Source organism: Anser brachyrhynchus, assembly GCF_964034855.1.
Source record: "Anser brachyrhynchus genome assembly, chromosome: 1".
Taxonomy (NCBI): domain Eukaryota; kingdom Metazoa; phylum Chordata; class Aves; order Anseriformes; family Anatidae; genus Anser; species Anser brachyrhynchus.
The window spans coordinates 141,729,620-141,742,500 of NC_137694.1; the positions used below are offsets into that span (position 1 = coordinate 141,729,620).

Below are 12,881 nucleotides of genomic sequence, written 5' to 3' on the forward strand. Positions count from 1 at the left end.
TGTTACAATCCATCCACCACTTTTACAATGTCAAATGATTTATCACCTGCTAGCTCTGAAATCTAAGACTTCACTAGTTTTTCTACTACAACAGAATTTCTCTTCTATATTTATCTCTCTCTCTCTTTCTCTCTCTTTTTTTAACACAAAATGACTTTCAGCTGAACTTCTTTATATGGCCATCTGCGTAATTACTATGACTCTTACTGAGCTTGTAGATTAGTAACTGGATTCTGCTCCTCCGATATCATTGGGAGTTTTGCCATTGACTTCAATAGATGCACGACTGGACCCCCTGAAAGCGCCTGATTATTGGATAACTCCAAACACTGGAGAGAGCTGACATTGGTATATTGATAACAGCTTGTTTCTTTTTTAATTTAGAATCTCTTAATTGGCTTAACCAGCATTTTGTTTTGTGAAATGATTCTGTATCACTGAATGCAATTTTCTACAATTAAATAGGAAATGTTTCCTTCCTCAGCTGACACATAGCAGGAATGATAAAGCAGCTTTTGGGCAACAGGACAAACTCCACTTTGCACTCTGCAAAAGCTACTTTTTGTGTGCCTGAAATCTCTGTGTGAAGAAAGAAACGTGGTAGGTGAGGGACTGGATAGAGGGAAGTGTGATGAAGAGGGAATTCAGGCTGAGAACTGGAACTGCAAGAGGAATTAACCCAGTCTATTTCTCTTCCAGGTTGGTGGCTTGGGTGGCAAACATGAAAGACTCAAAAGGCTGCACCTATGCTCCCATCTCTGAGCCAAGGCCAACTTTGCTGAAGCCTGTGTGATTCACTGTAATGCTGTTGGTTCATACCAGCTGGGGGATGGACAAACCAAGGCTGGTAATCAGAAGATACCTGCTACCAGCTGAAATTGAGGTCCTTCACAGGTGGCAGGTTAGGACTCCATCCTGTTTTCTGGGATATCTCACAGCTCAGCTCCCACCTGCCTCAAGCTGCTCCAGCAGGTCTACACAGTGAATTAAATGGATTTAGGTCCTTTGTCCTAAATGACAAGCCAGCTTTCACCTCTTGTGTCAGTGCAGAAGAGCAGGTAGGAGAGTGCCCTCATCACCACAGAGCTGTGACTTCCTGAGGGGGGGGGGGAGATGCTGTGGGCTCTTGAAGACAGGGGATCCTGGCTGGTCCCATTGGAGTAGGCTGTCAATGTCCAGATGAAATTGAATGACAGGCACTGATGTTCAATTTGTTTTTCAAAATTTAAACAAATGTATTTTATTTGGAATGGGCTCCTGGGTTCAGGTTTCCCCCTGTGACTAGTGTTGAACTATTTTAACAAGGAAAATTATATTTGTTGGTCTAAAGGCTCTAGGGTGCCTAGTCAACAACTTTTTCTTTCTTTCTTTCTTTCTTTAATTGCTACATGTTGTGTTACCTTATTTTTAACTTGATTCGCACCAGGGAAAACCATGCTCCAGAGGAATTGCAGATACAGTTTGCATTGTTTTCAGCCTGCCACGTACTGGCCAAATAGTTTCTAAATCACGTGTATGCTCTCTCACTTTTTCACCCATAATTTACTCTGAATAGTTTCAGGAATACTTACCCCAGTCATTTCCCAGGCAGTGATCTGGTAAGTAATTCGAAAGTGTTCATGGTCATCATTTATTCAGATTACAAACAGGGAAGCAATTTAACAGTTGCACAGATATGGAAACTCCTGAGACCAGCTTTCTTGCCTTTTTTCTCTTACTTTGTTCTTTTTGAAATAGGACCATTCTGGTGCTCATGACGTGGAAAATAATTGTCCCACCATTCTTGCAACTCATAAAAAAAACTGGAATTCTACATCCCCCTGCTGGAAAAATGTTTTGAAAATGCACACAACTTTATGCCATTACCTAATCCTTACTAACCTGGCAGTTTGGAAAGCAAAGCAAACTAATATATACCAAATTCCTCCTCTTTTTCTGCTTAATTAGTGGGTAGTCGACCTATGAGAATTCCTTTTAAAGCAACAGACCTTTTCTACCGATGAAATATACTGGTCGTTCAACAAGGCACAGCATTGCTGCAGATTTTGTTGGGGAGAATGTCTGACAAATGAATGCCTTCACAGGAAAATAATAACAAGGTTTAAAGGGGGTGGGGGATCAGAAATAACAAATTAGTGTGATAAAATTGCCTTCAAAATCCTGATGATGGAAGAAAAATTTTCCTAAGTGAATACAGTATGCTTAATTAAACTTAATTGTACAAAGAAGTATTTGTAAATGGCTATATGTGGAAAAGAATAAAAAAGATGGGTGTTTTCTTCTCAAAGATGCTGCTGCAAAAAAGGCATTGTGTTGTTGGCAGTATTAAGCAAGCTGTGACATCCATCAAGATGAATGTGTTTACGTGCATACCTGGTGACATAATTTGAAGTGGTATATTGTAGATATAAAATCCTGATCAAACTTACCTGCAGTAAATCTTTGTGCAGTAATTGTATTTCTTTGTTCCTTACTAAAATAAGAGTTTCTGCCTGCAAGCATGTAAGCATTTAATTTTGTCACATAATTCCCTCAATTTCAGGCCATGGTAAGTAACACTTTCCATACGTGTCATCTGTCAATTCCCGTTAGAGCATCTAGCTATTACAGGGTTTAGATGTAGCTGCCTGACAATTAGTGCTGTATGTTGTGAATTCATCAATCCAAAAATGGCAGAAGAAATTGAATAGTAAGGATTCTGTATGAATTAACTAAACCTGTAAAATGATATTTCTGGAAGCTTTATTGCCGTTTTTTATTTTTCTTGAGAAGAGCGCAGAGCAATCTGTTGGCAAGTGCACTGGAGGAGCAGAGATAAATCTCTCTCTGACCAAGTGAAGAGAGACCTCTACAGGTGTCTTGTTTTCTGTCCAACACCCTTTAGAAGAGTTTTCCCTGAAACTCTTCAGCAAAAGATGCTCTCAGGGTCCAGCAGCCAAGTCAGAGGAGGTGCAAGAAGACCCTGGCCCTGCTCCCAAGGGGGATCGGTGCTGCCCTTCTCAGTGCCACCTATGGTACCGTACGCCCTGGGGCTGCCACAGGGCTGCCCTGGAGACATCGGCTCTGTTGGTGGGACATCTGTATGGGGGCATGTAAAGGAGCCATGAAGATAAAGACCCAGCCACCTACGTGGGCAGCCTGAAGGTCCCCAGTTTGCAGACAGCGGGGTGAGAAGCTGTGGTCTCTAAATGTCGCCAGGGCTGTGCCTCCCTGGGGTAGGGTGAACCTGCGCTACTTAGAGGCCACAGGAGCTTTTAAACAGACAGCTTCATTACAGTTCTCCATAAGACATCCTGGGACTCAAGTTACTTATGATAATAACTTCTTTTCAAGAAGGCCTCAATGACAGCAAAAATGAAAGGAAGCATGCATTCCTACAGTTCTATAACATGTAATTTCTGTTTCTTCTGAAGAACTCAATGCATTTCCATGGGCCCCTACCGACCATACCCTTTTCTGCCGGAACAGCAACAGTAGGATGTAACCTTGATGCAGCTTTTTTTTTTGTGTGTGTGCATATTTTAAGGTGATTGTTTTACCTGGCTGGGGAGCTGGACTCTACCTCAACCACTCTCTTACTCCTCCTCCTCAAAGGGAAAAGAGGAGAAAATACAATGGAAGGGGTTCAGCAGCTGAGATAAGGACAGGGAGATCACTCGACAATTACTGTCACAGCCAAAACACAATCAGCATAAGGAGATTAATATCATTTATTGCCTATTACTAACAGGCTAGAGCAATCAGAATCTAAAAGCAAACTAAAAACACCTCCCCTCCAACCACCTTCTTTTATATCCTTCCCCCGTGTGGTGCAGGGGAACGGGGAATGGGGGCTGCAGTCAGTCCCTAACGCTTTGTCTCCGCCGCTCCTTCACAGTCACTCTCTGCCCCTGCTCCACGTGGGGTCCCAAACACAGGATGTCCTTCCCAAACTGATACTGCATGGGCTTTCTGCAGGGAAACTTCTGCTCCAGAGCCAGAAGCACATCCTGCCCTCCTTCTGCACTGGCCTTGGGGTCTGCAGAGCTGGTTCTCACTCCTTTCTGCCAGCTGCTGTTGCACAGCAGGATTTATTTTTTTTCCCTTTCCCAACTCTGCTCTCCCAGAGGCCCACCCAGCATCGCTCCCTGGCTCGGCTCTGGCCAGCAGCAGGTCCCTTTTGGAGCTGGCTGGAGCTGGCTCTGATCTGACATGGGGCAGCTGCTGGGCTCTGCTCACAGAAGCCACCTCTGCAGACCCTCCTGCTACCAAGTTCTTGCCACGTAAACCCAATGCGTTTGGAAAGTGTCCTCCTTTCCTCCATAACTAATGTTCATTGACAGAAGAAAAGACAGCCTAACGGAAAGAAAGAAACTGTACTTTCTTCACAAGTTTTCAAACTGTGCTCTTCTCGCAGCTGCCAACAAGACTTGCATTGCTAAAAATGCTGGCAAATAAACAAGACGTAGGAGAAAAGGGATGGTACTAAGTGGTACTTCTTTGACAGGAATAGTAAAGACAGCAAGGTAAAGCAGAGCCTTTATGTGTTTCTGTGCTCTGAGTGCAAGAATAAAGCCTGTAGGATCTTACCAACCTCCTTTCTAAATTTTCCTCAAGTTTGTTAGGTTTTAATCTACAAATTCCAATGTTTTTTCCGCAAGTTGTAATTGGGCGTAGATGTAACAAAAAAAAATGATGTCAAATAGGAGCAGTATTTACTTTTCGTGATAACTGCTCGTGCCCTGAAAGACCAGTATCCTGAAGTTTCTCATGCACAAAAAGGATCGATGGGTTGTTGCTGGATACTTTTCAGTCACTGAGAGTAAAATATCTATTGATGGAATCACATACTGGAGACTATTGAAACCTAAATGTTCTGTTGCAGAGACAAAAGAAGAAAAAGAAAGTACTCCAGGGAAAACACAAACCAAGAAAAGAAAGAAAACAAATAAACCCTAACTTATAAAAACAAAGAATACAAAAAAATATATTTTTTTCATTTGTTTGTTTTTGTTTGTTTTGGTTGTTTGTTTCTTTTTCTCCTAGATCTGTTTTTCTCATTGATATCTCCAGAGGCTCCAGGATAGCGTTCCTGCTGCCCGTGCACACACACTGCCCTGCATAATATTTGGAACTAATGTATATATTTGTATGATATTGTTGATTTTCTGGGATGTGGCTGTGCTGGACAGGAATCCTCAAGATCTCCATTACAACAACTCACAGCCATAGCACTAATGTCTGGCCTTGAGCAAGCTGCCCAGTCAGTTCTTTGCTCTGCTGATCAGCTGTATATGAGAGATGTCAACACTGCCTTGGCAAGGACTGGCTTTTTCTTTTCTTTTGTAACCTGAACCTTTTAGGAAGGTTATTATGAAGTCTTAGATAAAGGTCCACATACAGTTCCCACAGATTTAAATACCAATCAGTAAACAAAGGAAAACATGTTAAGACAATTACATTAGTACATTCCTTAGCCGTGGTGTATGTTGACAGGTATGCTATACCATGTAGTACCATGTTCTCACAGGCTATTTTATCACTGAGTGAGTTTGGCTAAGTAAATCATTCTGACACACAATCATCGATGACTAAATGAGCTGGAGAAAAGTGGATCTGCTGCTGTGGAGAGCTGGGTCCAGGGAGAAGTTTGGGGCTCATACATGTGGACCTGAATGGCCAACCTCTGGGAGCTGCTAGGCATCCCTGGAACAGCCCCAGCTATATACAGTATTACAGGTTGGGGTGTCATGGTTTAACACCAACATGCACCTAAGCAGCACCACACTGCTCTCTCACTGCCTCTTCTCACAGGAAAAGGGAAAGAAAAAATATTATGAAAAATATCTCGTGGGTTGAGATAAGGACAGGGAGATCACTCAACAATTACTGTCACAGCCAAAACACAATCAGCATAGGGAGATTAATGTAATTTATAACCTATCACTAGTGGACTAGAACAGTGAGCAACTAAAAGCAAAATCAAAACACCTTTCCCCCATCCACCCTCTTCTCTACCTCCTCCCCCCAAGTGGCGCAGGTGAACGGGGAATGGGGGCTGCAGTCAGTCCCTGATGCTTCGTCTCCACCGCTCCTTCACTGTCCCTCCCTGCCCCTGCTCCCCGTGGGGTCCCTCCCACGGGATGCCGTCCTGCCCGAACTGAGCCTGCGGGGGCTGCCCACAGGCAGCAGCTCTTGAAGCACTGCTCCCACACGGCTCCGTACCACGGGGTCCATCCATCCCCCAGGAGCAAACTGCTCCAGCACGGGTCCCCCACGGGCGGCAGCTCCCCCCAGACCCCCTGCTCCTGCGTGGGCTCCTCTCCACGGGCTGCAGCTCCGGCCCGGGGCCTGCTCCTGCGGGGGCTCTCCATGGGCCGCAGCCTCCTCCAGGCCACATCCACCTGCTCCACCGGGGGCTCCTCCACGGGCTGCAGCGTGGAGATCTGCTCCGTGTGGGACCCATGGGCTGCAGGGGGACAGCCTGCTCCACCAGGGGCCTCTCCACAGGCCGCAGGGGAACTGCTGCTGCCTGCCTGGAGCACCTCCTGCCCTCCTGCTGCACTGACCTTTGTGCAGCCCTTGTGGTGCTGTTTCTCAGTCCTCTCTCCCAGCTGCTGTTGCACAGTAGTTTTTCCTTTCTAAATCTGCTCTCCCAGGGGCCCACCCAGTGTCGCTCCCTGGCGCTTCGCTCCAGTCAGCGGTGGGTCCCTTTTGGAGCTGGCTGGAGCTGGCTCTGATCTGACATGGGGCAGCTGCTGGGCTCTGCTCTCAGAGGCCACCCTTGCACCACCCCTGCTACCATATCTTTGCCATGTAAACCCAATACAGAGGGTTATGCCACACAGGAACACCCTATAGACTGTGTGTAATTACCTGCAGGATGTCCCTGGAAGAGGTATGATATGATCTTGTTATTTCATAACATACAGAAAATGCCAGTTTCCAGTCGAGTTCGGCTTCCTGCTTCTTTGTTGTGCTAGGTCTGAGTTTCCAACCTCCGTCTTTTTTCAAGTGAAAGTATGCACTAAGCCAGTTTTGGATGTGAAGTGCGTAAATCTGTCGTTTCCCTCCTCATGAAATTTGCATGGCTGTTGTACTCTCAGACACTGCCTCTGTTTTCAGGGCTGGAACGCCAAGTCACTGTAGCACGCTGTGCTAAGTATGGGTACAGCACATTTCATGCTAACAGTTTACCTGGCTGCCTTCCTTCAGAGGGCTGAAATGGTGATTTTTAGCAAGAAACTGCCGATTTGGGTCTGTTAGCCCTGCCTGCCTCCTAGCAGCTGTGTTATTCCACAGTGCTGCTTCAGAGCTGTTTGGGACTGGCATCGTGCTGGGGATAGGCACTATCAGGAAGAAGTACCCAGTTAGTGCCGTACCTTTTACAGCACAGCATAGGTAATGCCCAGCCATCTGTCAGGGTTTTCTTTCCACCAGCCTAACAGTAGGCTGCTGGAGGGTTTGACATTGGTCCATTACAAAGAAAACTATTCTGTGTCCCCATCTATCTGCATGACATCTCTGCAAGTGGCAGGATTTTGATCCACGTGCATTTTTCATCATGCAGCAACAAGTCTCCAAGCCAATATGATGGCCAGTGGTTATTAATAAAGATATAATTATTCATCGTTCAGATAGCTAATTCATATAGCAATTAATTGTACACTTCTTGAGATCCCATTACTGGATATTTGTGAAGGTCCACTCATTCAAGCCCACCCTTTCATTCATTTCAATGAAGTGCTTGAATTCATACTCTATACCTTTAAATTCTTGTACTTTTTTTTTAGTTGTGAAAGTTCAGCAACAATAATAGGACTCTACGTTTAAGAGTGGTCTTTACAAAAAATCTCAAGTGCAGGGACACCGAAGTTTTGCATGGCTTGAGACACTGTTGTTGGGCTGAGTATCTCAGCACCTGCTTGAAACTGAAGCCAACAAGGGACACATATGTAGGCATCCTAGTGTCTGTATGTCCTGAGAAGCCCACTCCAGCAGACACATAAATTAAGAGCAGCCATTCTGATAATGTGACATCCATCACTTACATTAACTGGTGAGCACCCCAGCTAGCAAGCAGGAGTTACCCTGAACCTGTTTCTCTATAATTCAATGATATAATCAGTCAGCTATCAGACAGCCGATTCATTGTTTAAATTAATTATAGTGTAATATCCTAATATTTATGTATGTACCTAAAATCTTCTCCTTCAGAGGATTTCAGCAATGACATGAGAGCTGTCATAATCAGCCAATGGGGTCAACAGCTAATAATGAAAATCACAGCATAACCCTGTCCCAGAAAGCCCTTTCACAGAAAGTACCCTATCTTGTGCACATATATTCAGTGGTATTGGTTTGGTTTTGTTTTTCTGTAGGAATTTAGTAATGAGCTGCATTTATAGCTATCCTTATATGGTTGTATAAGACTATAATTTGCAATGTTTATGCTTTTCAAAGATTTTTAAGTGTAAACCTCTCTAGCCAATTTTTGAGGAAAATGTCATCTACTATGCCTAAATGATATGTTTAAAATCCAATTAAGTACCAACCTGGTAATACTGTCTTGTCCAAACAATAGTGAGGAGCAGAATTAATGCTCAAGTATATATTCTACTATTATATAGAGAATCAAGGGTCTGTATCTGTTCAAGCCCACAAGTATAAAAGTGTCTCCATTACTGTGCATTTGCATTTTAACTACAGATGTAAAACTACTTAGCTGTAGAGTGGTTAACCTGTGTTGTACTATTACATACTATTACATATCTGTGGGGATGCTGTGCCATCCAAATAACCAATAGAAGGGAATGGTTCAGTTGGAAAGGACCTTCAAAGATCATCAGGTCCAACTGACTGCCTGAATACTTCAGTGCTAACAAAAAGTTGAAGCATTTAATTGAGGGCATTGTCCAAATGCCTCTTGAACTCTGACAGGCATGGAGCATCAGTCACCTCTCTGGAAAACCTGTTCCAGTGTTTGACCAACCTCACAGGAAAGAAATTTCCCTAATCCTAGCCTGACCCCCCCCCAGTACAGCTCTGTGCCGTTCCCGTGTGTCCTGTCACCGGTGCCCAGGGAGCAGAGACCGGCACCTCCCTCTGCGCTTCCCCTCCTCAGGACACTGCAGAGAGCGCTGAGGTCGCCTCTCGGCCTCCTTTCTCCAGGCTGGGCAGCCCAGGTGTCCCCAGCCTCTCCTCACAGGATGTGCCTTCCAGCCCTTCTACCAGCTTTGTTGCCTTCCTCTGGATGTTTTCAAGTTCCTTAACACCCTTTATATATCGTGGAGCCGAGAGCTGCACACACTACTCAAGGTGAGGCTGCACCAACACTAAATCCAGTAGGAGAACCACCTCTTTTGGCCAGCTGGCTGTGCTGTGTTTAATGTACCCCAAAATAGGGTTTGCCCTCTGGCTGCCAGGGCACACTGCTGGCTCGGGCTGAGCCTGCTGCCACCAGCACCCCCAGGTCCCTTTCTGCTGAGCTGCTCCTCAGCCACTCGGCTCCTGTCTGTGCCTGTGTCTGGCATTACTCTGTCCCAGGAGCAGCACCCGGCATTTTCCTTTGTTGAACTTCATGCTGTTCATTATTGCCCAATGCTCCAACCTATCTACGTTGCTCTGCAAGGCCTCTTATCCCTCCAGGGAGTTAACAGCACCCCCCAGTTCAGTATCATCAGCAAACTTGCTGAGGATGCACTCCACTCCTGCATCCGGGTAATATTTGTCATCCCTTAGGCTTACTGTCATATGTAGAGTCAATGTGATGACCATAAGCAGAAAAATGTTATAAATCTTGAACATTTCATGTCCCGTGGCAAAGTGGATTGATCAGTCCAGTATTGATCTATCGTCTATCTATCTATCTATCTATCTATCTATCTATCTATCTATCTACCTATCTAGTGCTGTATCTGTCTGTCATATTTTAAGGACACGGTAAATGAAAAAAAAATACCTGATAGCTAAACTCAGGTTTCTGGTGCTTAAAGTTTACAATAGAAATGTGAATCATAACTGCAGCCTTAAGAAGGAGGGAGGAGGGCATGAACTAATCCTCAGGCTTATGCCCGCTCATAAGACAAAGCATTGTTTTTACCAACATTATTTTCACACAAAATCTACAACATGATACCATACCAGCTACTATGAAGAAAATTAACTCTATCCCAACTTAAGCCAGGACAGGAGAATATTGTGACCTGATCATTCAGCCAGACAACACCCAGCTCCTGAAGCTCCCCAGAGCATGCCAAGCCTGGAGTGAGTTGCAAATTCTGGTTTGGGCTGACCCAGAAAGCAATGACAGTGTTGGAGCAGCACAGGAAGTTACTTAATGCTAAGCATAAATTTAATAACTTTGTTGTATTTTTTGTAACTTTATTCCATAGTTGAAAGTTTGTGTTTCCAAATGAACAAATCACTTTATCTCTCAGTCCTGCTTAATGCTAAGTCTGACCGTGACCAGTATAACACTGGCTTGCCACGTCACTCTCTCCTGGTTGTTGAAATCATTATTCCAGGGTGGAGTAGAGTGTCTCCTGCCCACTAAAATGAGATGCTCAAAAATAGCTGGAGTTACCCTGAAATGCAGATGTTAGCAAATTTTGGAAAAAAAGTCTTTCTTAGCAGAAGTCAGCTGGAGCCTCTCAAAAAGTGGCAAGATAACAAAAGAATGAGATAAGTGAGTCACTGTGGGATGAATGTGTAAATGTCTGGACCCTCACAATTCTACTTCCTGGCTATGGACTTTTATAAAGTAATAGAAACTTCATTACTTTTCAGACCCACATCCTTTTCTCAAATGAGGGAAACGTGCATGGACACACAGGTCTGCATAAGCTTTGTTTTTCTGAGTAAGCTAGGATGTAAAACAGAGGAGAAAAAAAAAATAAAAAAAGAAAGAAAGAAAGAAAAAAGACAAAGTAGTGCCCACTTTTTTTTGCATAAAAGTGCAGTTGTAATGCCCTGAAAAGCTTTACTGAAATGTGTTGGAAGATGCCCATGCTCAGCACCTCTGTCAGCAGACAGGAGGCAGAATCCTTTGATTTCACTAGGCTTCAGAGAAGAGGAGAAACTCTTTGCTCTTCCTTCCCCCCAGAACCTTAGCAAGACCAAGAAGCTCAAATAAAAATCAACCACAAAGTATGTATAAAAGCTTTTTAATAAAATTCTTCCTTTAGGCATTAATTTTTTGCCTGCATTCCCAAGGTAATTAGGTGTTTTATATCACTGCCTAAGCACCTGTGTCTCTCCTGCCTCCTGAATGCTGTCTGAACCTTCTGGGCAATTTCAAACAAATCTGATCAAAAATTCCCAAAAGCTCTGTGGACGCAGGTGGCCGAGTGGGATGCCCTGAGGTCCCGTCCTGGAGAAGGGCAGCAGGTAGCAGAGTCGGGGACAAGCTTCCCTGCACTCAGCTTCAGGGCGATCCCTTTTTGAGAGCACCATGATGCCAACCCACTGCACCTCACACCTTCTTGACATCTCCTTGACTGGCCATGGGGTGGAGATTTGAAGAAAAGCAACCTTCAGTGCTGCCACTTACAACTTCCCTATCCTGATATTTTCTTTTTCTTCATTGCCATAATCTTTTACCTGGACTATGCTCATCTCTATCTGTGACTGCTTGTTTCCAGTTCTCTCTTTCTTTAAATAAGACAGTCTAAATGTATTACTGTCAGATTTTTTATTTTATTATTTATTTATTTTTGTGATGTATGTTACAGACATAGTTCTAGACACTGTATGACTACTTAATTTGAAGTAAAAAAAATGTGACTAAAATAGTTTCTCTTTTCTCTTTTGGGATTTATGTGTTTTTCTTTAAATTATGAGTGCTCCCCACTTGTTTTTCATTTAAGATTTAATATTTGAATAACCTATCAATTTCCTGCCAATTGCATCATATGGGAGTTCTTAAGTCTCTCAAAGTGTTTATCCAAGGCTCACTTTACCAAGCTGTTCTGATAATCCTTACACAAAGGTCAGTGGCCAATGGAAAAATTCCTTGCTCGCTGGCTCCAACATTCAGACGTCATTATATTTCTCAACACGCTTTTGGGCAAATGGACGTTTTTTACCTTGAATATTAATGACACATATAAAACATGTTTTGAGGGTGACAGAGCACTCACACTGATTGCCCAGAGAGTCTCCTTCTCTGGAGATATTCAAAACCCGCCTGGATGTGACCCTGTGCAATGTGCTCATGGTGACCCTGCTTGGCAGGGTGGATGGAGCAGATGATCTCCAGAGGTCCCTTCCCACCTCAACCATCCTGTGAGTCTGTGATGTTTTCAGTAGGCTTAGAAATCCATGTTATTTTCCTTTAGAAACATGCAAATATTTCTGCAGAGGAAATATTCCAGTGTTACATCACATTTCAGGCAAGGGAATCCACAATATTTCAAATGAAAATTTCTAGAGAAAAGCCTTGACAGGGAGGTCCCGGGACTGGTTGTGCTATTGCCTCCTTGCTGTAAGAAGAAAACAAAAGATTTAGGAATATAACATGTTACAGGAGTATTCCCTAGATGGAGTGCCAATGCAGTCATCTCATGGCAAGGCAAAGGACTTTCTTCCCTGTAAACACAGGGCCATAGCTCACATGGGATGCTATTGAGAGGAAATACCTCCAGATGAATGAAGCCAAAACTGAATTTTCCTCACCAATGTATTTCTCCTAAATCTCCTGTGCTTAACTGTGGACCTCGTGCTTAGTGAATCACTATAGTTAAGGAGAACAATTTGATTTATATCTGTCCTACTTCATAGTCCAATACATGATTCATTATTCAAATATCCTCAGCTCAAGATGGAGTATAACTGGGCAGGAAGAAGTGCTGACTAAATGGCTCCACAATTGCATCTGTTTCTTGTGAGCAGCTGGTGACAAT

The 12,881-nt window shown here is 43.8% G+C and overlaps 1 long non-coding RNA gene across 1 annotated transcript; it reads left to right on the plus strand.

Annotated features, from left to right (window-relative positions):
- Positions 1–200: 200 nt before the first annotated feature.
- LOC308189551 lies at positions 201–2,764 on the plus strand. Its single transcript, XR_013946432.1, has 3 exons — positions 201–348; positions 485–600; positions 700–2,764. It is a non-coding gene; the product is annotated as an uncharacterized lncRNA (long non-coding RNA).
- The last annotated feature ends 10,117 nt before the right edge of the window (positions 2,765–12,881 follow it).